Here is a 24030-nt window from a genome sequence, read left to right on the forward strand (position 1 = left end):
CCAGCCTGGCTCTGTTGGTATTTGAGAGTGTGACCCCTGGTTTGGACTTTTAAAAAAGCCAGGAAGAGAGGTTATTTTCAAGCACCTTCTGCTTTAGGCCCTGAGAAGCCCCTGAGGCAAAGAAATACAAGGACCTAGTCAGAACGGATGGAAAAATGTAGAGCACAAAACACTGTGAACTCATTCTTTCTGATTTTTCCTTAGCAGAGAAACCAAAACACAAATGAATTTTCCAATAAATTATCCTACCCCACAGTGTTAGTGAAGCACAGTGTTTTCTGCTCATCTTCCCTGTGTTTGTGTCTGTTTGTGAATAATTTACCAAGAGGGATTCATTAGTAGTTTTCTTTCTGTTTTGTAGTTTTTAATAAACACAGGGCACTGTGATTTTTATTTTGATCTGTTGGATTTAAATTACAATATGAATGCTTTAGCACGTGAAAATCAATTTGAAATACATTTAAATGTAGTGAGATTCTTGGATGAAAGGGACTAGACAAACACTGACTCTTTCCAAGACCAGTAGGTGCTTGAATATCTTCTGTGATTTTTAAAATGCCTCCTGTCCTCATTGTTAATCTCGCTGGAATTCTGCATGCTATTCTCCCCTAATCTGTTTTGTAGTGTCATCTTAATTTACATTTGCTATTGCTAAAGGTGTTCTCTAGGAAGGAATGATAAATCACACGTATATTCTTTAATTTATCATTCTCATTATTCAACACGAGTTTACTCACTCAATTTCCGACATATGGAATTTGTTCTAAGGCTTCTAATTCAAAACTGGCCAAATAGGCCACCGCATAATAACTTTATCATTTCTATGAAACACATATGAGTTATCACAGGCACATGTGTGGTCCTTGTTTCTCCAAAAGGAAAAGTCTTATTTGGTCTGTGTTAACCTTATTTATAGAAGAGCTTCTTGGGAGGTGATGACACAACAGATAATTTCTTCTTCATCATTGAGGGATTTTTTTGAAACCTAAGCATCCTTGCACACACTGCGATTCTTAAAGATGCATGCTTAAATGGCAGTGCACCTTGGTTCTGGGAGACTTGCAAAGATCAGGCAAGCCGCATCTTATCTAACTTCATCTTCTCATTATTAATAGGTGCTTGAGCATTGTAACTCATTCATTAGGCACATAAACTTGAATTCAGGTAGATATAAAATGTGCTGCATAGAAGAATTCAGCTTTAAATTGAGATCCCTTTACTTTTTATTGTACAGAATTTAAAACCAAGAAGTAAATTCACCTCACTAGAGCCACGTTGTCTGAAAAGACCATATTTGCTCTAATCAACTGAAGATAAATGCATTTGCCAATGTAAATGTTGATATCTGCTGCTTTTTCTTTAATGCTTAATCTTGAGTAGCATACTAGACATAATTCTGTATTGTTGCATAGGGTGTATTATGGGGAGTTTAGTATATCTAAGTTTCCTTTATTATTTACCTTAAACTCTAATTAAAGACAACTAATAAAATTGTTTTCAGCACTTTTCAGCTTTAAGTACAGTGGATAATAAATAATCTTTTCTAAATTCCTTTTATTTAGTCATTCAACATTTCTACCTATTGTATGACTATTTAAATATATAAAGCATTAATTAATTTTATATTATTTAAAGTATAAAACCATTTCAAAAAGGACTATTCATAGATAGTCCATCTATAAATACTACAAAATATTACATAAAACATTATTTTAATAGGGCATGAATATTAATATCTGCTAAACTATTTTTTTAAAGTTTATTTACTTTTGAGAGGCAGAGAGACAGGAGGAGAGGGGGCAGACAGAGAGGGACACACAGAATCTGAAGCAAGTTCCAGGCTCTGATTTGTCAGCACAGAGCCCAACATGGGACTTGAACTCATCAACCATGAGATCATGACCTGAGCTGAAGTTGGACGCTTAACTGACTAAGCCATCCAGGCACCCCTGGTAAGCTATCTATTTTGACGTTCTTTGGAACAAAGTTATTTGTATCAAAATTCAAATGAAAACAAGGAAGACTTCTTAGTCCTCAAGAATTCAAGGCTTCTCAAATAAGAAATATAAGAAAGAGATATAAAGATTGAGAAGGTATAGGAGAAGAGGATTTTTTTCTGATAACTTTTAATTCAGTGGTCTCCAACTATGAGAAGGGCATGTTACCAAATCCCACGTTCAGCTGCCCATTGGTCAAAAGGCCAATACTCAAGAGATGGCTGTTGGTTGGCAAGGAATATGAGCTTTATTCAGGAGGCCAGCCAGCTGGGGAGAAGGCAGACTCTTGTCCAAAAGCCAACTCTGTGTTTCTGCCTAGCCAAGAGGGTTTTAAAGGGACAGAGTGTCATTGATCAGTGAGGGGGTGCAGTAGCCTGAAACGTTTCCTGATTCCATGTAGATTTAGTGGTGCTTATTTTCAGAGGTGCTTGATGTTTGTACAAGAGGTCTGATTCCTGTTCAGTGATGTATGAGGGCTTTCTGTTCTCCTCCTAGAAAGGAATGTAAGATTTATAGATACACGATGAGGGTCAGGAAGTCAATCACATGAACTTAAGAACACATATGAAAGATCACCATGTTAGTTACAAAGGTCAAGGTGGCCTTAATTCCCCACTGTTAATTTTATTCCATATCTATGGAATTGAGGGAGAAGACTCACCTTCTGTAGCTTCTTCAGGCTGATAAAGGGTATATTCAGGACCTTGGGATGGAATATGTTAACGTGGATTTGAAGCATTAATTTATGACTGCTGATGTGGCTTGCTTGAAGTTTTTTATATACACAATGTAGTGAGCTTAAGTCTTAGGTATACGCATAGTACCGCTAACATCAGGGTGAGTCCTAATTTTAGAATGCCTTGTAATGTGGACTTAAATCCTGATGGTATCTAGGAGAAGAGGTTTGTGAACCAATCATATCCTCCCTGGAACAGAGCAGGTAGAAATATAGGGTTTGCTGTAACTAAGTGGCTTGCTGTCTGATTTTATCAATACCGGTTTCTACCTCTGAGGAGGTATTGATATATGTGCAGCAAGACAAATTAACAACAACACAAACTCCCTCTTGCTCAGTTAGGAGCCATACGGTTATCCAGGACAACTTTAGCAAGGGATTCTACTGATTTCTGTGAGTTAGCCAAATATTTGGCAGTTGTATTATCCCCAGTGGTGGAGAGTTTGAGACAGACTGCAAAGCACATGTTATTGGGCAGCAGCTCCCCCACCACAGCAATATATAATGAAAGAAATATTCATCCCCATCAGGGATATTGCCTGGAAGATCACAAGTCGGTCTGGGAAATAATTTTAGGGAGGTGGCTCAATGTTTGGTTTTGTGGCCAGATGACACTGTTTGGGGTTAAAAAACTTTGTAATATGGTCTGTGGCCATGACTAATTTGCAAATAAAGACAAACCCAAATAGAGCACAAAGACAAAATGTGGAGACCTCCTCAGGCCTTAGAATCAGCTCAGTAATAGAGCAGCTAATTCCATCCAATTCCTGCCCACCTGAACTTGGCTATGGATATTGTCCATAGCCAGAAAGAAAACAGACTATCGTTTACACGTAGGGAGTTGCTCCCTTTTGGGAGGTGGTTTCACATAATAGCTAATTGAGGAATATATGCCTGCTCTGTCCTTTGAAGATTAACTCTTTTAGTTCAGTAATTGGAGGGATCATAACACACTGGGTACCTCATGATCATTTTGGAAGAATCTAACTATTCTAAGCCTATACATTAGTATTTGGGCCTTTGTAATTGGAAATCAGTTGCCTTCGGGTGTTATAAATAGGGTGGGCCAAGAGGTCTCCATGGTCCAGCATCCACTGAGCTTTTGGATGACCTATCCAGCAATCAGTAGAACATGTACTATAGCCAAATTCGGGGTTACCTGTATGAGTGCATTGTCTTTCCAACCTAGGGAGAGAGAAGACATCATTAATATGGACCACAGAACGAACATAGTTGTCATAGGTTTCCTTTCCTAAAGAGGTCTTTTAAATCTTGAATAGGATGGCTTTCCCAGCAGGGACTTTCAGTGGCTTCTTTGTCATCAGTAGCTAGAACCCTCCTCATTCTGGTATAGTGTATCCGTGGCTGATACCTGAAAATTTTAGAGAGGTATGATGGTTAGTCAAACATCATAACACCCCATCCATTTCTCAGCCAACTTTTGATCAGGCTCTTGATTTTTACAGGTCTTTTATAATAGTACTCTGTTTCCAGGCCTAAAAGGATGAAGTGGCTCATCTGAAGCATACATAGACCTGGAGAGGACAAACTTGTGCAAACAGTTAATACCTGACTCAAATGTTGTACATACTGTTTAATCTTACTTTCATTTTCTAAGTCTAAGGGTGCTGTCTCTAGAGCCTAGGTTTAAAAGGGTCTCTCAAATACAATCTCAAAGGGCTTAATTTTAGCCCACTTTTGGGGGCAATCCTAATGCAGAGAAGGGAAATAGGTACAATCTTATCCCATTTCAGGTTAGTTTCTTGACAGCTTTTAGTCAAAGTCTTTTTCAACGTATGATTCATCTTTCCCCCATTTTTCCTGTTGATTGAGGTCTCCATGAAGGATGCAATTTCTGGATGATCTGTAAAGCAACATTTACTTTATATACCACCTCACATAGAAAGGCAGGCCCATTATCACTCTGAATAGTGCTGGATAAACCAAATCTAGGAATAATTTCCTTCAGCAAGAGTCTTACAATATCTGGACTTTTTTCTGTTTAGGTGGGAAACACTTAAAACCATCCCGAAAAGATACCTACAAATACTAGTAAATATTTACAATTCCAAGTAGTCCTAGGAATGTGGGTAAAGCCTATCTGCTAATCCTCAAAAGGACATTCCAATTTATATTGTATCCCTTGACCTGGTAAGTGTCTCTCATTGTTTGGATTATTCTTTGCACGTACAGTACATCTCTGGGTGCCTGTGTGGGCCATTTTCTATAGATAAGTCTCCTTCAAATGAGGCCTAATAAAATCCATTAAAGCATCCTTCCCATAGTGTGATCCTTCATGCAGATGCTTTAAGACTATATTCACTATCAGGGCATAGGTAATACTATCTATTCAGGTAATAGTATTATCCAGTGGGAGTTCATTTTCCATGAAGCAGTGGGGTCTGTTTGAGTAAAGCCCCATTTTTGTGTGTGTTCTCTCTTCATCTTATTGCCTGTACTGGGGTTTAAAGGCAGAGAGATCCACTCAAGGATCTCTCGAGTGTGAGTTTTTGGCCACTATTTTGGCTGTTGCATCTGCTAACCAGTTACCTCTTGATATTTGAGAATTCCCCTTCTGGTACCCTGGGTAGTACATAATCACTACATCAGCAGGAAGATAGATAGCTTCTAATAATCACAGGATTTCTTGGGAATATTTAATGTCATTGTTGGGGAAGATCAATAAACCCCTCTCTTTCCAAATTGTCTGGTGTGCATGAGTTATCACAAAAGCATATTTTGAGTCGGTATAAACATTTACCTTTTCCACTTGTGATAACTCCAGGGCCCATGTTAGAACAATCAGTTCTGTCTTTTGTGAGGAGGTAGTTGGGGGGAAAGCATGTGCTTTTATTATCTGAACCAGTGTGACCACTACATATCCAGATCATTGCTTGCCATTGTCCATGACACTATTACCATCTGTAAATAACCCATAATCTGGTGCCGGCAGTGGTTGATGGAGGAGGTCTGACTGGCTAGAATATACTGCATCAATGATCTTAACACATTCATTCTTACTTGAGGTGGTGTTCAAGTTATCAGGTGGCAAAGTTGCTGGATTCAATGCTGTTGTTGCTATAAAGTCACATTTGGATTGTCTAACAATATAGCTTGCTATCCACTCATTCTTGTAGCTATTAGCCAATATCCTGTTTCTGTTCTAAACGGGTTAATATTTGATAAGGCACATACACCATTATCTCTTGCCCAAGTGTTAACACTTCATCTTGTTAACATAACATCTTGTAGTATGTCACAAATAGCTGCAACAGCCCTCCAACAGGGGAGCTATCCTTTGGCTGTGGGTTCTAATTGCTCAGAGAAATAGGCCACTGACTGTGGACTATCCTCAAGAATGTGTATGAGGACCCCCAATCTGTGACCTTGCCTTTCATGTATGTATAGCTTAAAGGGCTCTTTAGGGTTTGGTAATCCTAGAACTGGGGCATTTGCCAATTTTTCCTTTATTGTCTCAAATGCCAATTGATATTCCATAGTCCAATTCAAGGCTCTGAATCCAATTCTCTTAGAGCTTCACATAAAGCTTGACTATCAAACCATAATTTGAAATTCAGATCTGACAGAAACCAGCAATTCCCCCAAACTCATAGAGTTGTCACTGATTTCTGGGGGTTTGTAGAGCTAAAACTGTTTCTTCCCCCCACCCCCCACCCCATCAGTGAGGATACATTGTCCCTGACACAGCTGAAAGCCAAGATAAACAATCTCTTATTTACAAATTTGGGCCTTGTATGCTGGCATTTTATATTTGCAGTCTGCCAAATGATTTAAAACCAGAATAGTATTGTCTAGACAAACTTCATAAGTGGGGGTATCAATTAACAAATGATATACACGTAATAAAGTCCCATCAGCTAATTTTATAATCCTCAAATCCTTTGCTAAGATTTCACCAAAAATAGTGGGGCAGGGGTGATTTTTAAATCCTTATGGTGACACCATCCAATAGTTTCAGGAGGTGGTTCTGATTTCTAAGGGTCCTGGCATTCAAAAGCAAACAACAATTGGGCCTTCTCTGTCAGAATTCAGAAATAGGCTTCCTTTAGATCTAGTACAATCAACCATTCATAATCACCAACTATTACAGTTAGTGTGTATGGATTGGACAAAGTCAGGTATGTCTTGTATGGCTTAATTAATGGCCCATAAATCTTGTACAAAATGGTACTCATGAGTATTTTTTTTTTTTTTGGAAGAATGGTTGTATTTATCGTATGGCCTTCAAGCTCAAATTAAGCCATATTTCAAGAACTTCTGCAAGTTGGCCTGTATATCTTCTAGAACTTCCTTTTTTTAAAGGGTACTGCCTTTTCCTAGGGATGGTAAATCTCCTCTTTCAAGTCTGTTCATACAGGTGTCACATCTTTTGCCCTCCCTACCACTCTATCTGCCCAAATCACTTTACTTACTTGTTTAGTGATTTCAGGAGGGAATGGGTCTGCTTCTGGTGTCTTAACCTGAGTTAGAACAGCTTGTAATGGGAGCACTTTACCCGGAGGTACCTTTATTTGTAGGTGCTTGTTTCTTTGGAGAGAGTTACCTGAGCGTTTAGTTTACAAAGCAAGAATTGCCCAGTAAGATCAGACATTCTGGCATATAAGGAAAATGATGTCTCAAAGAAAAATCACCAAACTTGCATTCTAGCCATTGTAGGAAAGGTCTTTGTTGTTCTTGACCTGAGACCCTCAACTACAGAGACTGCCTTCTGGGTGTTTTGTATCAATTTAGTATTCAAGATGCTGTACATGGCCCCTGTGTCCACTAAAAAGTCCATCAGCTGATTCCTCAGTGGAAATTGTACCCAGGGCTCCTGTGGGGAAATGGTAACTGAATCAGCGAGATGGTAGGGAGCCTCTTCATTTGTCATCTTCCTCTCCTTCCATCATCATTTATTTATACCTTGTCCCTCCTCCCTGCCTTTGTTTTCCTTTCAATTTCAGGCAATCCCCTTTCTGTGCCCTCCCTTTTTGCAGTAGTGGCACTGATTCTCACCAATAGCTCCTTTCTTACTTCCTAGAGTTCACTTACTTTTCTTTTTCCCATCCCTGCCTTCCACACTTTCCATTGACTGCAGCCTGGTGAGCCCTTCTACTTCTCATGCAATAAATACTTCATAGGCTACATCAACTAGCTGTGATGGTTCCATTCCTACTATCTTTTTCTCCTTTTGGAGCTTTCTCCTTATATCAGGCATGCTGTGCCCTATGAATGTCATGTTTACCATGTGGATATTTTCTGGGGCCTCTGATGATATATCTGTACATTTCTGATAAATTAGGTAAATATTTTCTAACCAAGCCAGACTTTCTGTTGCATCTCTCAATTCTTGAATCTTACTGAAACTGCACTGCTTGGGAGACCTTTACTTAAACCTGCCAAGATGTACTGCTGATAATGCTCAGGTCCAGGCAAACCCCCTTGGTTTAGGTCCCAATTGGGCTCAACCAATGTGAAGGCAGGTGTGGGGTCTGGGCTGGATCCTCATGATGGGGGTGCTGGGCTTCCTCATTTCATTGACTAATACTAGCCATCTTTCATCTTTCATCTGAAGTTAATATGGTATTCACTGAAGCTTGGATATCTGCCCAAGCTGACCTGATGAGCTGCAAAAGTGCTCAAGAAGAGTTCTACCATTTTTTTTTGGGGGGGGGTCTCACTATAAGGGGAGATTGGCATTTTTATAACTCATGAAGTCTGAAGTTGTAAAAGGAATATATGTCCAATAACGTCTGAGAAGCTGTCCTTGAGCACCAATGCCCTCGACTGGGTGTTGCCTTAAGGATATTGCCCACTACCCATAGTGGGGTGCTTCCTGTCCAAATTGGGTGCCCTGCCAGGTCTTAAAGGAAGAGACTGTTCCAGGATTCCTTTGTTCCACCCCTTAGAATGGTGAGGAGGAGAAGGTGGAGGTAAGAGCTCCTGCAGAGGGGGCAGTGGGGTTAGATTTGCCACATATTCTTCCTATCCCTTCTATTTTTCATTTCTATATTCCTATATTCTGTATAGCATCATCAGGAAAAAATTTTGGTTTTTCCCCTTGTCTCTGCACCATTAATACACTTTTTTTCCTGGGCAGCATCTTTACTATGTAAAGACAAGCAGCCTGAACATAGGGTATCTAATTATCCTTTCTTGCTCTTTGACAAAATATCCCTAGTTGTAAAATGGTGTAATGGTTTAAAGATCCATTTAGGGGCCATCTCTCATCTGCTTCTAGAAAGTACATTGGTCAGGCAGTATTACAATTGAAAATCAGCTTTTGCTTAGTCATAGATTCCTGACTATACTCCTTCCTTTTATTCAAAATTTGGCCCAATGTCAGCGGGATAGAGATAGAACCCCCATTACACCAAAGATGATACACACACACACACACACACACACACAGACCAAAGACATAGCTGCTCCAAATCCCAAAGGAATTGACCAATTGAATATTATTCAAATTCTTAGTTTCTCCCAACTGTTGTGCCACTTCCAGAATGGGAAAGCACAGACAATGAAAACAAAAGTTCCTAGCTCTTCACAAAACAGAAACTATGTTGATGTGCACTTTCAACAAACCTACCCAGTCCAAAAGCTTGTTAGCTTGCCCCAGATGCTCTTTCCCTTTCCATTCAAGTCAAAGAGCAAGTGTTAGGAATCAACACGGAATTTCCCCAAGACAAAAGAAGCCTCTGCAGTTGCAGGGACAGATTCTTCAGATTCTCTCCCTGAAACCAACTAAACCTGAGCAGCTAACCCCCTCCAATAATCCAAGTTACTAGCTCAGGAAATGAACAAGTAAGCCCTGGAGTGCTGCCCTAGACAACTGCGCTGCTTTGGAGTTCCCAGGGGGAACTGGATGCCACAGGAGCATTGGCTCCTAGTTGGCTTCCCAAAAGTTGTTACCAAATCCCAAGTTCGGCTGCCCATTGCTCAAAAGGCCATTTGTCAGGGGATGACTGTTGATTGGAAAGGAGTATGAGCTTTATTCAGCAGCCTGGGCCACCTGGGGAGAAGGCAGATTCTTGTCCAAAAGCCATCTCTGTGCTTTCTGCCTAGCCAAGAGGTTTTTAAAGGGACAGGGGGTCATTGATCAGTGAGGGGGTGCAGTGGCCTGAAACATTTCCTGATTCAATGTAGATTTAGTGGTGCCTATTTACAGCTTTAAGTACTTGAAAGGTTTGTGCAAGAGGTCTGATTCCTGTTCTGTGATGTGCAAGGGTTCTCTATTCTCCTCCTAGAAAGGAATGTAAGATTTATGGGTACACAATGAGCGTTAGGAAATCAATCACATGAACTTCAGAACACCTATTAAAGATGACCATGCTAGTTTTGAAGATCAAAGCAGCCTCAGGCAATTCAAAACATTTATTAAAAAACTTTTGCTAATTTTTACCATATGCTCATAATTAAATACAATTGGGTAATGTAATTTTATATTGATTAAACAAATGAATTTTGATGTATAAAGACATTTGATAACCATGTATTATTCATATTATATTTGTTCCTCATTTTCTTTTCTGTTGCCCCAGTTACCCTTCCAAAAATGGCACTAAGGCATGAGCAGGGACTAAAAACAATTAACAACAACAATCACTTTCATACTTTCATTTTCACATTGATTTCAAATAATCACAGATGGCAAGTTATCAAAAAACAAATCTAATCAAATAAAATCTTCAACCCATCAAGACTAAAATAACAAATGACTAAAAGATAACAGGAAATATATATATTTTACTAAGATGCAGGGATTTTGTGTTTGTTTTATTTTTGTCTTTTGAGAAAGAGAGAGAGACCACACATGCTAGTGGAGGAAAGGGGGAGAGGCAGAGAGAAAGAGAGAGAGAGAGTGAATCTTAAGCAGACTCCATGCCTAGTGTGGAGTGGATCCAAGGCTTGATCTCATGACCCTGAGATCATGACCTGAGCCAAAATCAAGAGTCAGACACTCAACTAAGTCACCCAGACAACCCTAAGATGGAATGGTGTTTTTATGTCAGAATGATCAAATAAAATCAAGTGTGCAAGCAGAAATACAACTAAGTAGAAAACATGTCATTGTAGGATAAAGACTGGTTGTTACAGTAAAGCTTTCATAATTTCAGTTTTTTAATATCCCCTTATAAAAATACTATGATTTTGTACAGTCACAGGAATAAAGCTGCACCTTTGTTTATAATTAATGTAACTGTCCTTCTGCTGCTTCCTGCTTCATACATTTACCCATATTCAAAGCATTTGAAAGCTTGGGAGCTTTTAATTCTTTCTTTGCATTGATTTCTAGTTTGAGTTTAATCAAAGAGATAATCCTTTAAGAGTAAGTATGAGACCTTTTGAGGTAAAGAAATGCTCTTCTTGTAACTCTTGAATATTTATGCAAACTAGCTTTTTAAGGCACTAGTCAAAGCACCAGACACATTGAGAAATACTTGGATGTAGGATGTTAAACCATGAACAATATGGTTCAACATTTTGATCTTAGTTCTCTTGTGATGTCATTATTTCTTAGTTTAAGATTTTAATTATATTCACACTGTAATTTTTTCCAAATACTCTTAGATACACAAAAATCTAATGAGATATACTTGAATATATGGTAGTTTTAAATAAGTATGTGTCAAAATATTTGGTTATGTTAACTATATTAATGAAATCTCCTGAATTAAACCTAAGAAGTAGGTTTCAGACTCTCTGTGCACAGAGATGAGAATTTGTTACAATTTTCTGTTGGTAAGTCAATTATAATTAATTATATGTTAAGTTGGACCAGTACATCATCACCCTCAATAATAACCACGTGTTAGGTTCTATATCAGTAAATATTTTCCAAATTGAATTTCTCATCCTTATGTAATTCTCCCTGCTCAACAGTCAGTTTGAGACTTTTTGGTATTCCTTTCCTTTTTATTCCTGTTTAAAAAGTACAAAGACTTCACTTATATATTGCTTTTACTATGCATTAAGATATATTCAACTTATGTCTTGGGAAAATAAATTAGTTTTTATACATTTTGAAGTAACTATATCAGTGCAAGTTATAAGAAACAAATTATAGGCACAACAAAGAAATAACTATTTAAAAATATCATCAGAGAACAAATTCTGGCTCCATGATAAGACCCAGATAATTGGGTTCAATTTATTGTCTTCACCCGTGGTATTTGAAGCCATAAGATGTTCATTCTTAAAAAAACACAAAGTTCAAATGATTTTAAAAGGTCCACATTTGAATGAAGTTTAAGATTGTTAGACTGATATCTCTGATGTCTGTGTGCATTGATGGCAAAACCACAGCCAACATTCTTAGTGAAAAGCAGCAACATGTCCTCAGTTTATATTCTCCATCGTGTTCCCAATGGCCAGTAAAATACATTTTACCTCTAGAGATGTCCCCAAATCTTCCTTATTACTTATTATTTAAAACACTAATAAACATTTTTAAGTTTTGGTTTGTTTTCCTTAATTTTCATAAGTTCTAAAATAAACAACTGCTATGCTACCTTGTTAGGAAGTGTTTTTACACCTGACTTGGAGAAAGTCATTTGTCCCAGGTACTCTGACATTCTGATTCCTGGGGCAAACTTTAATAGACATTTCGAGCAAGGTTTGATTATAAAAGAATCTACAAGCCATTAGTTGTAGCTATATTAAACCTGTGGCAATCAATCCCAATGCCTGGGTCAACCAAATGAGGTAGAAGGAGCGAATTGCCTGAAACTATGGGTTATTGGAAATCTCACTGATAGGAAACATCCAGAAAATGAATGCTCATCTTCTCAGTATTTACTAGGAGGAGAATCTCTCACCCTAATTTATTTTGCTCTGGCTTTGTAAAAGTGAATAAGCTGATATTCTCTGATATGTATTAAATTGCTTCAGCCAGTGTGTGATTTCTAAAAGTTATGCTACTAAAATTATTTAACTGATGTGGTTTGTAGCATTCTAAATTAAAAACCGGTTTTGGTCCTATTCTATTTTGTATCTTTTGCATATATATATTAATATATATATGTTAATATATATGATATATATATTAATATATATCATATATATTAATATGTATATGTATATTATATATGTATATAATATATATTAATATATTCTATTTTGTATCTTTTGGATGTATATATTAAATTTTTCTTTAAATGTTTATTTTTGAGAGAGAGAGTATGTGCGCAAGCAGGGGAGGGGCAGAGACACGGACTCTGATGCTCCAGGTTCTGAGCTGTCAGCACAGAGCCCAACAGGTGGCTTGAACTCATGAACTGTGAGATCATGATGTGAGCTGAGGTCGTATGCTTACCGATTGAGCCACCCAGGTGCCCCATCTTTTGCCAATATTTTAAATTCATTAAGCCCAATCTTTAAGATCTTCTATTTTTTTCATGCAGTAGAATAGACTTTGCTTGCTGCTGTTTATCCCAGTGAAACCAATCCCCACAGTGTGTCCGCCATTGGAGTAAGAGCCACCTGTAAGGGCAGGACAAGCTAGTTCACAGCTGTGATCACTGTGTCCTGCCTCCCCAGAACTGAAGGCAGAGGCCTCTCTCTCACCAGTCCCCATCCCAGCCACTCTCTAGAAGACATATATTTCATAATTCTCATAATGCAAAAGATAAAACCTATTTTTGTCTTAGTTTTATATTTACAATTATATAATTTGATAGATACATGTTTGTGCAATTTTCAACAATATACAACCAAATGTACATATATATATATATATATATATATATAATTAGTAAATTAGTTCACTTTTCAGTAGACATGAACACTTTTGTGTCCCTTTATGATGTCTGACACTTTGGATAATTAATCACAAGATTGACAGTTCTGCATTTCCATGTGTCACTTGTTAGCTGTCACAATTATCAAAGCAGTTAATATGAATCGCCTTCATAAGAGCAGTTGGCATGGCATTCAGAGAGACCACTCTGTAATAATGATAATAATGATAATAACTATTCCACTGGTGTCCTGGCTGGGGAACAGATGGCATATCAAAAAGGGGCGTTTGAGGAGAGTTTAATAAAGGGACTATTTGCAAAGGTGTGAGGGGTTTGAAGGAAGTCAACAAGTAATGATGTGACACTCTGGAGATAATCATAGCAGGAAAGGCACTATTACCCTAGGTCTGAATGGGTTAGGTTAAGGAGGGTTTATTAGCAGAACCCAGCAGGAGTGGAAACCATGGGGTGGGAGAGGGGCATCTACAGGGACATCCTGGTTCTCCTTTTGGTACAGAAAGGTGGTCCCCACCAACCTCATAGGAAGAGACCTGAGGAATGAAATTGTATGTCAATTTTTTCTCTCACTTTCCCTTCTCCTGTGGATAACTTTCATTGTCTGAATCCAAAATATACCAGAAAACAACAGTAATTCAACAGAGTGTCAATAGAGTATCAATGAAGTGCAAGGTAGAGAAGCAAGGTTGGATCTGCAAGGAACAAGATGAGAATACTCAGTAAACATTTAGTTAGCACCTGCATGCTTTCTTTTATTTAAATATTATAACAACTCTTCATCATGTTACTAGTTGAAAATTTGAATCTCAGCTTTCTGAGAACGCATAGCTAATCATTGGTAAAGCTGGGGTTAAGGCTCCTATTTATCTAATTCTAACTTACGCTGTTTTTATTATGCTGTGCCCTTCATAAACAACCATGTACCTTACAAAATCCCAAATACTTCCTTTATAAACAAGTATATTTATAGACTAAAGACCTTAGCAATGATGATTTCACCTTAAGAACACATGAAACTTGCAACCACTGACCATAGCAGGTCCCTATCCCCAGTCCCTTTACACACCCCATACTTGTAATTTACAAAAAAATGTCAAGTTTTAATCCCTACTTAAAAAAAATCTCAGGGGTGCCTGGATGGTACAGCCAGTTAAACGTGTGACTCTTGGGTTTGATTCAGGTCATGAGCTCAAGGTTTGTGAGTTTGAGCCCTGCGACAGGCTCTGTGCTGACAGCGTGGAGCCTGCTTGGGATTCTCTCTCCCTTTCTCTCTGCCCCTCCCCCACTCATGCTCGCTCTCTCTCTCTCTCTCTCTCTCTCTCTCAAAAATAAATAAACTTAAAAAATATATATATATAAACTCTCAGCTAAGAGCTACACTGTGTATTTCAAGATTTGAGTTTACTTTGCTTGTCCTGCTTCATTGTTTTAAAAAAAAATCTGTAGTATTACCTGCATTGGTCCTGTTTTCTTAGCCTCTGGGTCTTAATTTTCTGTTACTCCCTTTTCATACATCACCTTGGCATTTAACACCAGGTGCAGTTTAACCCATGAGACACAACTGTGTCTTTGAGACCAAAGCAAGAGCATCCCTTTTCACTGCTGAAATTTCTGTATTAGGAAAGAAGCAAAGAAAAAGAATTTAAAACAGTATATAAAGGACAAGCCATGAAGCCAGCTCAATTAAATGAGAGAATTAGCATTCCAATATTATCTACTTATTTGTTCCATAGAAAGAATATGGAACTGAAGTCAAGAAAACTATCCTCAAACTAAATATGCTACTAATTACTACTTCCTTTTATTTCATGTTTCTCACTGCCTTTGATCAGGGCTTTATTCAAAACTAGCTGTTCAAAATGATTGACATTTATGGAATAAACAAATTTAAGTTTATTCAGTGGCTACTTTTCTTCTGTGGTGGGTTTCTTTTCTGTAGGCTTCTTCTCAGTGGCTGGTTTCTTGGTAGCTGTAGCCTTTTCCCCACCAAAGGTTTCTTCTGCTTTTTAACACCAACAGCCTTATTCACCAAACAGGAATTACTACTTGCTATGGACTGTGCAATCATGTGACCTCAATAGACCTTGATTTCCACTGATGCTGAATTGTTGAAGGAATGTTCTAGATCCTCAGAGGGATCTGTTAGTATAAAAGAGGGTTAGAGATGTAAAAGTCAATAAAATTATAAGGAAGAGTTCTTAAGAATTATTGATCATATTCATTATTGCCCATTTTCCTTTTGGACTATTTATTTTTCTGTTGGCATAATACTTGTTTTACTTTTTTCAAAAGACATTTACCTGTGGAGTATTGGGCGTTAGAGAGAGAGAGAGAGAGAGAGAAAGATGGAGAGAAATGAGAGAGAAATTATGGGGAGGTGGTGAGGGAAAGAGGGGAGGGAGAGGAGAGTTATTTCTAGGTTCCAGCACATAACACAAATTTATGAGCTAATTTATTTATTATTGAAAATGTATTATTAAATTGAATGAGCAGAGCACATACATTGCTATTGCTGGAGGCAACCATGAGTCATATTCTGACAGGTTACATGTATTTAATGCAACTATTTATTTTTTATACATGAGAAATGAATAATTTCTTTAGTAATTGCCAAATTATACACTTCCTGAAATGCATGGAATCTTCTTAGGGAAATACATTTACCAAAATGTCATGTGAATTTATGCATATTTCAAGGCAGATTCAGAGAAAATATGTATAACAGCTTCCTAACTTCCTTTCCAAAGGGTGACATGAAAGGATAGCTTCCATTTTATTATATTACTTTTGTACAGGTTTAAAATTGTTTAATGTTTTGCATATTTCAATAAAACATACCCAAAATAAAATAGAGGCTAAATATATAGTCATACAGCTATTATGCAGTAATAAGGTAAAAATTTTTGAAGATTTTTGTTTTCTCTTTATTTCCCATTATTTTGGGGGTGGAGTAGGATAAATCTATTCATTTGGTTTCACAATTGCCTAAAGATATTTGATAAAGAAAAGTGATCTTTGTAGCATTTTAACTGTGCCCTATGGGACTCATCAATTGACACTCGACCAGAAAAATTAGCATAACCCTTTTACGAAAAGTCAGTAATCTGAAACTAAAAGTGAAAAATTAATTTACTTTCTGGAATGCCTATGCTTCTAGGGGTGTGAAGTAATTTATAGCTAAGTTTGACGACCTGGTATTTTTCAGTGTCATAATATGAATTAGGGGGATAGGGTAGTGTATAATAGAAGAGATCCTGAGAAAAAAAATTCTAGTGAATAACTCTATTTTATCTCTGGTAAATTTTAGTCCCATAATACAAAGCCTCAACATCCACTACCTCAGGGAATAAATTACTATTTAGTCTTTGGCTTTTAGGCAAGAGAGGAGACTATTCTTCAGGATAATATATTAGACATAAGATTGAAATATTCTCAGAAATGTATTCTTTCAAAATTTATGTTTTCAAAGAAGTATTCAAAGTTCTGGGCTTTTTTTTTTTCTTTCCCAGAGTCATTTGGAATACTTGGTTGAGCTTCACTGAACCTCAGTCTCTTACTCATTTTAATGCCTATCCATACACTGAGTGTATCTCATGCAGGGGCTCTGACAATGGATTCAAATGCATTTAAATACATAGCATGTCTTTCCTATCTCACGTTCCATCCTTGTCATAAAATCTTATAGTCCATTGTTAATTTTTTTTTTATTTTTATAGACTTCTAGGCATTATAACTCCTTTTCTTAACTGTCTCTAAAACTTCCAGAAAGAATAATTAAAACAAATTGACAAGAGTTCACTTAGGTGGAATGTCAGTGAGTCACAAAGAAATAATTGAATTTCTCTCCACACTTTGTGTGTTTACCTGGTAACCGTGGTACTATGCACAAATGAAAATCTCAAAAACATCCATTAGTGTCTTGTAAGTGTAAGATAGTTCTATTTCAGGACTGATAGAGTGGTTCTACATCCAAGCCAGAGCAAACTTTTTCTAGCAAGGTCATTTTACAGTGCCAATGATGCAAAAAGGAATCTGTCCTTATACAGTCCTCCCAGAGCTGGCCTTCTTAACTAGATATTAATTCGTTAATTTTAGTAAGTATAATTGAGCACCTACTGTGTACACCTAGGTGCTCAAAGGGGGAAGCAAAGAGAATCTGCCTTTGGAGACATTTATATAAACAAGAAATTATACCACCATAAACATGAGAAAAATAAGGTATATTTTACTGCCATGAGAGGGAAATGGTAACACATTGTGGACAGTCATGGGTTGAAAATATTTCATCTAGACAGGCAAACAGGAGGAAGGGATAGGTTATGGGGCGGGGGATAAGGGCATTTCCGGCAGAAGTCATAGAGTGTAAGCAAAGGCAGAAAAGGTAAAAAGCACATATAAGGGAAAAGTGAAGGAAAATAAGGTGGGGGATGGCTTTAAATTTTGATTTAGCTGGACTATCAGTAGCTCTGAATATGATGTTAAATAAGATATGGCTTGAGTCTAACTACCTGTGAAAAGCTATTTTCCTTCCTTCACAACTCTGGATGGCATGTTACTTTGTTTTGCATCACCAGAGGGGAAAATCAAGCACAATTTAATTTAGCAAGTCTTTATTAGGAATTTACAATGGGCAGCACTCCATTTGGGTTATAGAACACAAGCAGAAGGAATAAGACTAACACAGTGATGTGACAACCAGCAGGCTAAAAGTGAAAGAGAATCCACTCAGGATGCATACCCTAATCATAGCTGCTGGAGTTTTCACCCTCATAGTCTAAATCATTGGTACTTAACATCAGAAAACAAATATAGTTATATCAACATATTATTTTAGTTTTGTGCAAGCATGTATACTGTGTTTGTTTAGCAAACACAATTACTGTAAACTTTTATCTCGGCTAGTGTGTTTGATGCCTTCCTATAGCTGTGAATTAAAAGAAACTTAAGTATCTTTAAGGAAAAGTAACTTCGCCAGGTTGGCTCTGTCAGCATTTGCTGTTTGAGTGCTGATAGGAAAGTTACCCAGACGAATGCTCCTTAAACTCATGTGTTTCAAACTTTGGTGTGCAACAGATTCATGCAAGGTACTTGCTGAAAATACAGCTTCTTTGTTCCCTGCCCTGGATTTTCATTCAGCATTCCTTAACAGAAGAATCCAGAGGTTCTAGAATCCAGAGATTTTGCCGGAGGTGATCTGCAGATCATAATTTGAGAAATATAGCTTCATAAACTCTGTGTATGCAGACAGTCTCCCACCAATGAACTATCCATCCAGGAAAAAAAATAGTAAAATTGTTTGTCTACATGATTGAAAGTAAAAATGATAACTCTAGTGACTTCTATCTAGAATTCCTCTTTCACTCTTATGTATTCTTTCTAAGAGAGCAGATAGGTTTCATCTAATCTGCTGGCAATGACGGATAAGAAGTTCCTGCAATCCTGGCTTGTAAATGATTGTGGCGCTGATCAGGTTTTTCTGGAAGAAAAACATGTTATGGTCAATTCGCCTTGCCTGCAGTGAATGGCAGAACTGTATCATGTAGGGTGAAATCCCTGTGCGTCTTCACTTTTCTAACATATGCTTTGTGTTCCTTTGTGTTTAGCCATTTTTCTTTCTTGTCTTCTGAGACTTGGAAATTGTTTCTTCTTTTTATTTTTCTTGTTGATCTTCTCTAAGTCTTTGTTCTTTCCTCTTTGCCTAGAAATATTTGCTCTTAATGCAGTAACCTAACCATTTCTCAGCCTGACTATTCAACTTCTCTCTGATGGGGGCCCTGAGTATGTATGCAGAGTATCTCCCAACTTGTCCAATACCCGCTCCCCTACCCCTGCTCACAGCAGGGCTCTCGCCTCACTGCCCTCCAATTTTCATAGCCATCCCTGTCCCTTCTCTGTTTTTGCACGCTCTTCCCCAGTCTTAGAGGCCCTTTACCTTTCTCTCTCCTCTCCCTGGAATAATTCTAATTCTGTCTCAAGGCCCAGATCAAGTAGTAGTTACTGGTTTGTTTCTGTCCAGCTGAGTGGAAAAACTGTTTAAATTTGAAACAACATAGTGATGCAGATTTTTACCTCTGCTGTGCCGGCATGATGGCAAAAAAGCTATATATAATTGGAAAATAAAGTCAAATAAATGACATCTTTGGTGATAAAAGATTGAAATATATAAAACCATTATTGCTACTTAGTTCAAAATGGTTCAGATCAATGCTGGAATACAATTTAGTTAAGCAACTAGAAGCTCATCTTATAAACAGTTCTTAATCTGAAACAGTATTTTGCGCAGATCATAATATATAATTATGTATTACATATGTGTGTTCATCTGTAGATATATATATTATAAATATATATACACTACAATAGGGAGTATTGGATGAAAACTGAGATTTTAATAGCAGCAATTTCATTACTACTCTTGAAAAATATATCTTTCAAGAGGGGAAGGAAGGGAAGGAAGAAAGAACAATGTCTTGAAAATTAGTTTATGCCTAGGCTTCTATGATAAAATTAGGTACCTGCTTTACTTAGACATTTAGCTTGATATCTATAAAATCTGTTTTCTCTTTATCCCTTTCTAGCACTTGATAATAACAAAAATAAAGGGCTTATAAAAGTATAGACGATAAGGGCTTACAAATGTATACAGTAAAAACAATTATAGCATATGGACACAAAGGAAGTTCTTTATCCTCTGCCCACCTTCAATGCCAAGGATCCATTTAGTGAAGATTCAGACTTTGAAAAAAAAAATGACTTGCCTGTATAATATGATCAGTCTCCTTTCAGCCAAGATTCACTTTGGAACTTCTGATTCATTATGACATTTTTACAGAGTTCTTTCTTTTAATTGTGTATGTTCACACTTGGGTTTTTAGGTATCTCTGAACTTATCACTTAAAAGGCCTTTATAATAGTCATTCAAAATTAATGAATCAAATGCTGTGAGCACATGGATTTCTGAAGAACATTTAAAAAAAGGCCAGGCTTTAAAAGTCAAGGATGATAAGAAAGAGGATCAACTAAGTGCTATAGCCAATAATCCAACTCACTCCTTAATGCTTCTGAATTTAAAATTAGAAGTGTTTCACTACACCTGAATTACTTGAATTACTTCGGTCCAGATAAGTAATTCCAATAGATCAACCTTGGAGATAATCCTCTAACTTTAAATTTAGACTCACTGAAATGTCTGCTCTCCTCAAAATATCATTTTATAGGTTGAAGATGTTGTCCCTAAGAAGATCTAAGGAGCTTTAAGATGAGAAACAGATGAGATCTGTTACATCGCATGCATAATATGTTTGACTCACTTCTCAAAAAGTTTCACATTTTATGTGGTTATACAGTTAAAATGTAATTCACAGGACTCTTCATTATACTTGTATCATTCTAAAGAGGAGTGGTAGAAATAAGAGTTATCATAGTGTTATGACGGTGAAGGAAACTAATTAGCTTAGGTCAGAGGATAAAAAGCAGAATGGTAAGCATTTACCATACATGAAAAGAAAGGAAGAGATAGATTTCATGAAGCAATAGATCAAAGGAATAAAACCCAGTCTGAGTTAAGTTCATTGCTAACACAATTCCACTTAATGCAGTAAAGCAAATGAAAAATCAATTAACTAGAAAGGATTTTACTTTATCTCCAACATACTCACCATTTCCACTCTCCAATGACTTATCAAATTTGCATAAGTAAAAGTCATAATTAATGTAGACATAGAATACACAACCATAGTTTTCCTCAGGGATCATGCAATGTCAAAAACTGTTAGAGATGTTAGTTAACACTTCAAGACATCCCTGTAGTACCCATGGGTAAAATGCAAAGGGTGCAAAGCAATGTAAATAAATACACGGAAGAGCAAATCAGACAAAGATGGGTAAAATTGATATGTAGGACAATCTCCTACAATATATGTTTAACAAGCTACTTCAAAGACTAGGTGTATAATCTTTAAAGATTATATCTGAGAAACAAAATTCTATTGTCAACATGGTTAAAAGTAGGAAATTATTACATGATCTTACACAGTTTTAAAAATAAATAACAGAGTCTGGTACAATATGGACGATACATTAAGTTGATTACTTCAGTTTCTACATCAGTAACGTAAAAAAAAAAAAGCAAATGTTCTTTAATGTTCCTCATAGTTTTGCTCTTTCTCTTGGACACTCAGAATTCTCAGAAAGCTCTGAAGGCACATCACATATTCATACTCACTCCTCACAACTGTGGTGTCAAATGTAGCCTCAGTTTACCTTCATTAAGGTAACATCCATGTTTTACTTCTTACAACAATGCTTTGCCTTCAAAATGGGATGCCTCTCTGTCCCATTTGGCAATCAAAGTCCCATTTTTCTGGGTTAGTTCAAGTGCATTTATCTGAAAAATTTGTCCACACTAATAATCAATCATGGGCTAATGGGTCATCTTTGGAAATAGATCTCCACTATAACATCAGGTATATCTAGGCATTATTTTAATTTGTGGATTAGTGAATTGATTTCATACACTGTATTAGAACACATATGTTAAAGAAGCTGTTTAATGTCTTTTCTTTTTTTCTTTTTTTTAATGTTTATTTATTTTTGAGACAGAGACAGAGCATGAACGGGGGAGGGTCAGAGAGAGAGGGAGACACAGAATCTGAAACAGACTCCAGGCTCTGAGCGGTCAGCACAGAGCCCGACACGGGGCTCGAACTCACGGACTGCGAGATCATGACCTGAGCCGAAGACAGACGCTCAACCGACTGAGCCACCCAGGCTCCCCCAAACTGTTTAATATATTTTCAAAGGGAATTTCAGATGACAGCAAAAATAGAGCATAACAAAACAGAATGGATACAAACATCCTGCCTCAAGTTATGAAGTGTAAAAGTGTTCAGGGGCAAATCACCTTGGAAAATTCATAAAACCCAAGAAACTTTGAGGTGATAATAAATCTGATAAGTTTTCAGAAGACCTCTACATAGATATGAAGTAATTTCCAAGGAATCCACTTTTGCAACTAATCATTCCATCCCTATAACTCACAAATCCTTAACTAAAATAATCTGAACTTTTAAAAATTTACGTTTGCATCTGTGGGATTCATGACAGTCAATATCTACTAATGGAGGTATTCAGAAATGAGAAACCTGAATATGAAGATTTTTTAAAAATCATTATTTTTAAATGCCCACATAAATAACAGTGTTATATTAGTTTCAGGTGATTCAGTAATTCTATAATTACTCAGTGCTCACTAATATGAATGTACTTTTTAAAAAAATAAGTGTATTCTTTAAACCCCATCACCTATTTCACCTGTCCCCTCACCCACCTCCCTTCTGATAACCATCAGTTTGTTCTCTCTTGATTTTCTGTGTGTGTCTTTGTTTCCTTTCCTTTGCTCCTTTGTTTTGTTTCTTAAATTCTACATATGAGTGAAGTCATATGGTGTTGGTCTTTCTCTGACTGAATATTTCACTTAAAATTATACTCTTTTTTTTTAAATTTTTTTTTTCAACGTTTATTTATTTTTGGGAAAGAGAGAGACAGAGCATGAATGGGGGAGGGGTAGAGAGAGAGGGAGACATAGAATCGGAAACAGGCTCCAGGCTCTGAGCCATCAGCCCAGAGCCTGACGCGGGGCTCGAACTCACAGACCGCGAGATCGTGACCTGGCTGAAGCCGGACGCTTAACCGACTGCGCCACCCAGGCGCCCCAAAATTATACTCTTTAGATCCATCCATGCTGTTCCAAATGGCAAGATTCCATTCTGTTTTATGGCTGAATAATATTCCATTGTATATATAGACCACTATATTGTGCTACTTCCATAGTTTGACTATTGTAAGTAAATAATGCTTAAATAAACACAGGGGTGAATGTGTCCCTTTGAATTAGTGTTTTTGTATTTTTTAGGTAAATACCCAGTAGTGCAATGACTGGAAAACAGGGTAGTTCTATTTTTAACTTTTGGAGGAAACTCCACAATATTTTCCCCAATGGCCACACCAGTTTGCATTCCCACCAACAATTCAAGAGGGGTCACTTTTTTTCGAATCCTTGCCAACACTTGTTGTTTCTTATGTTTTTGATTTTAGCCATTCTGACAGGTGTGGGGTAATATCACATTGTGCTTTTGATTTGCATTTTCCTGAAGATGATTGATGTTGAGCATATTTTCATGTATGTGTTAGCCTTCTATATGTCTTCTTGGAAGAAATGTCTGTCCATGTCTCCTGTTCATTTTTAAATTGGATTATTTGTTTTTTGGTGTTGAGTTGTAGAAGTACTTCATATGTTTTGGATACTAACCCTTTATCAGCTATGTCATTTGCAAATATCTTCTCCCATTCCTTAGGGTATCTTTTAGTTTTGTTGACAGTTTCCTTCACTGTTATGAAGCTTTGTATTTTGATGTAATCCCTATAGTTTGTTTTTGCTTTTATTTCCTTTGCCTCAGGGAACATATCTAGAAAAATGTTGCTATGGCTGATGCCAGAGAAATTACTGCCTGTGCTCTTTTCTAGCATTTTTATGGTT

The 24030-nt window shown here is 37.1% G+C and overlaps 1 long non-coding RNA gene across 1 annotated transcript; it reads right to left on the reverse strand.

Annotated features, from left to right (window-relative positions):
- Positions 1-2140: 2140 nt before the first annotated feature.
- Positions 2141-20353, reverse strand: LOC147584734 (uncharacterized). The gene is made up of 4 exons (XR_015255938.1): positions 20193-20353; positions 14946-15104; positions 3893-4105; positions 2141-2488 (listed from the first exon to the last, which is right to left on the reverse strand). It is a non-coding gene; the product is annotated as an uncharacterized LOC147584734 (long non-coding RNA).
- Between the last annotated feature and the right edge of the window lie 3677 nt (positions 20354-24030).

The sequence above is a fragment of the Puma concolor genome, chromosome A1 (genome assembly GCF_028749965.1).
Source record: "Puma concolor isolate L17-30 chromosome A1, mPumCon1.1.hap2, whole genome shotgun sequence".
Classification (NCBI taxonomy): domain Eukaryota; kingdom Metazoa; phylum Chordata; class Mammalia; order Carnivora; family Felidae; genus Puma; species Puma concolor.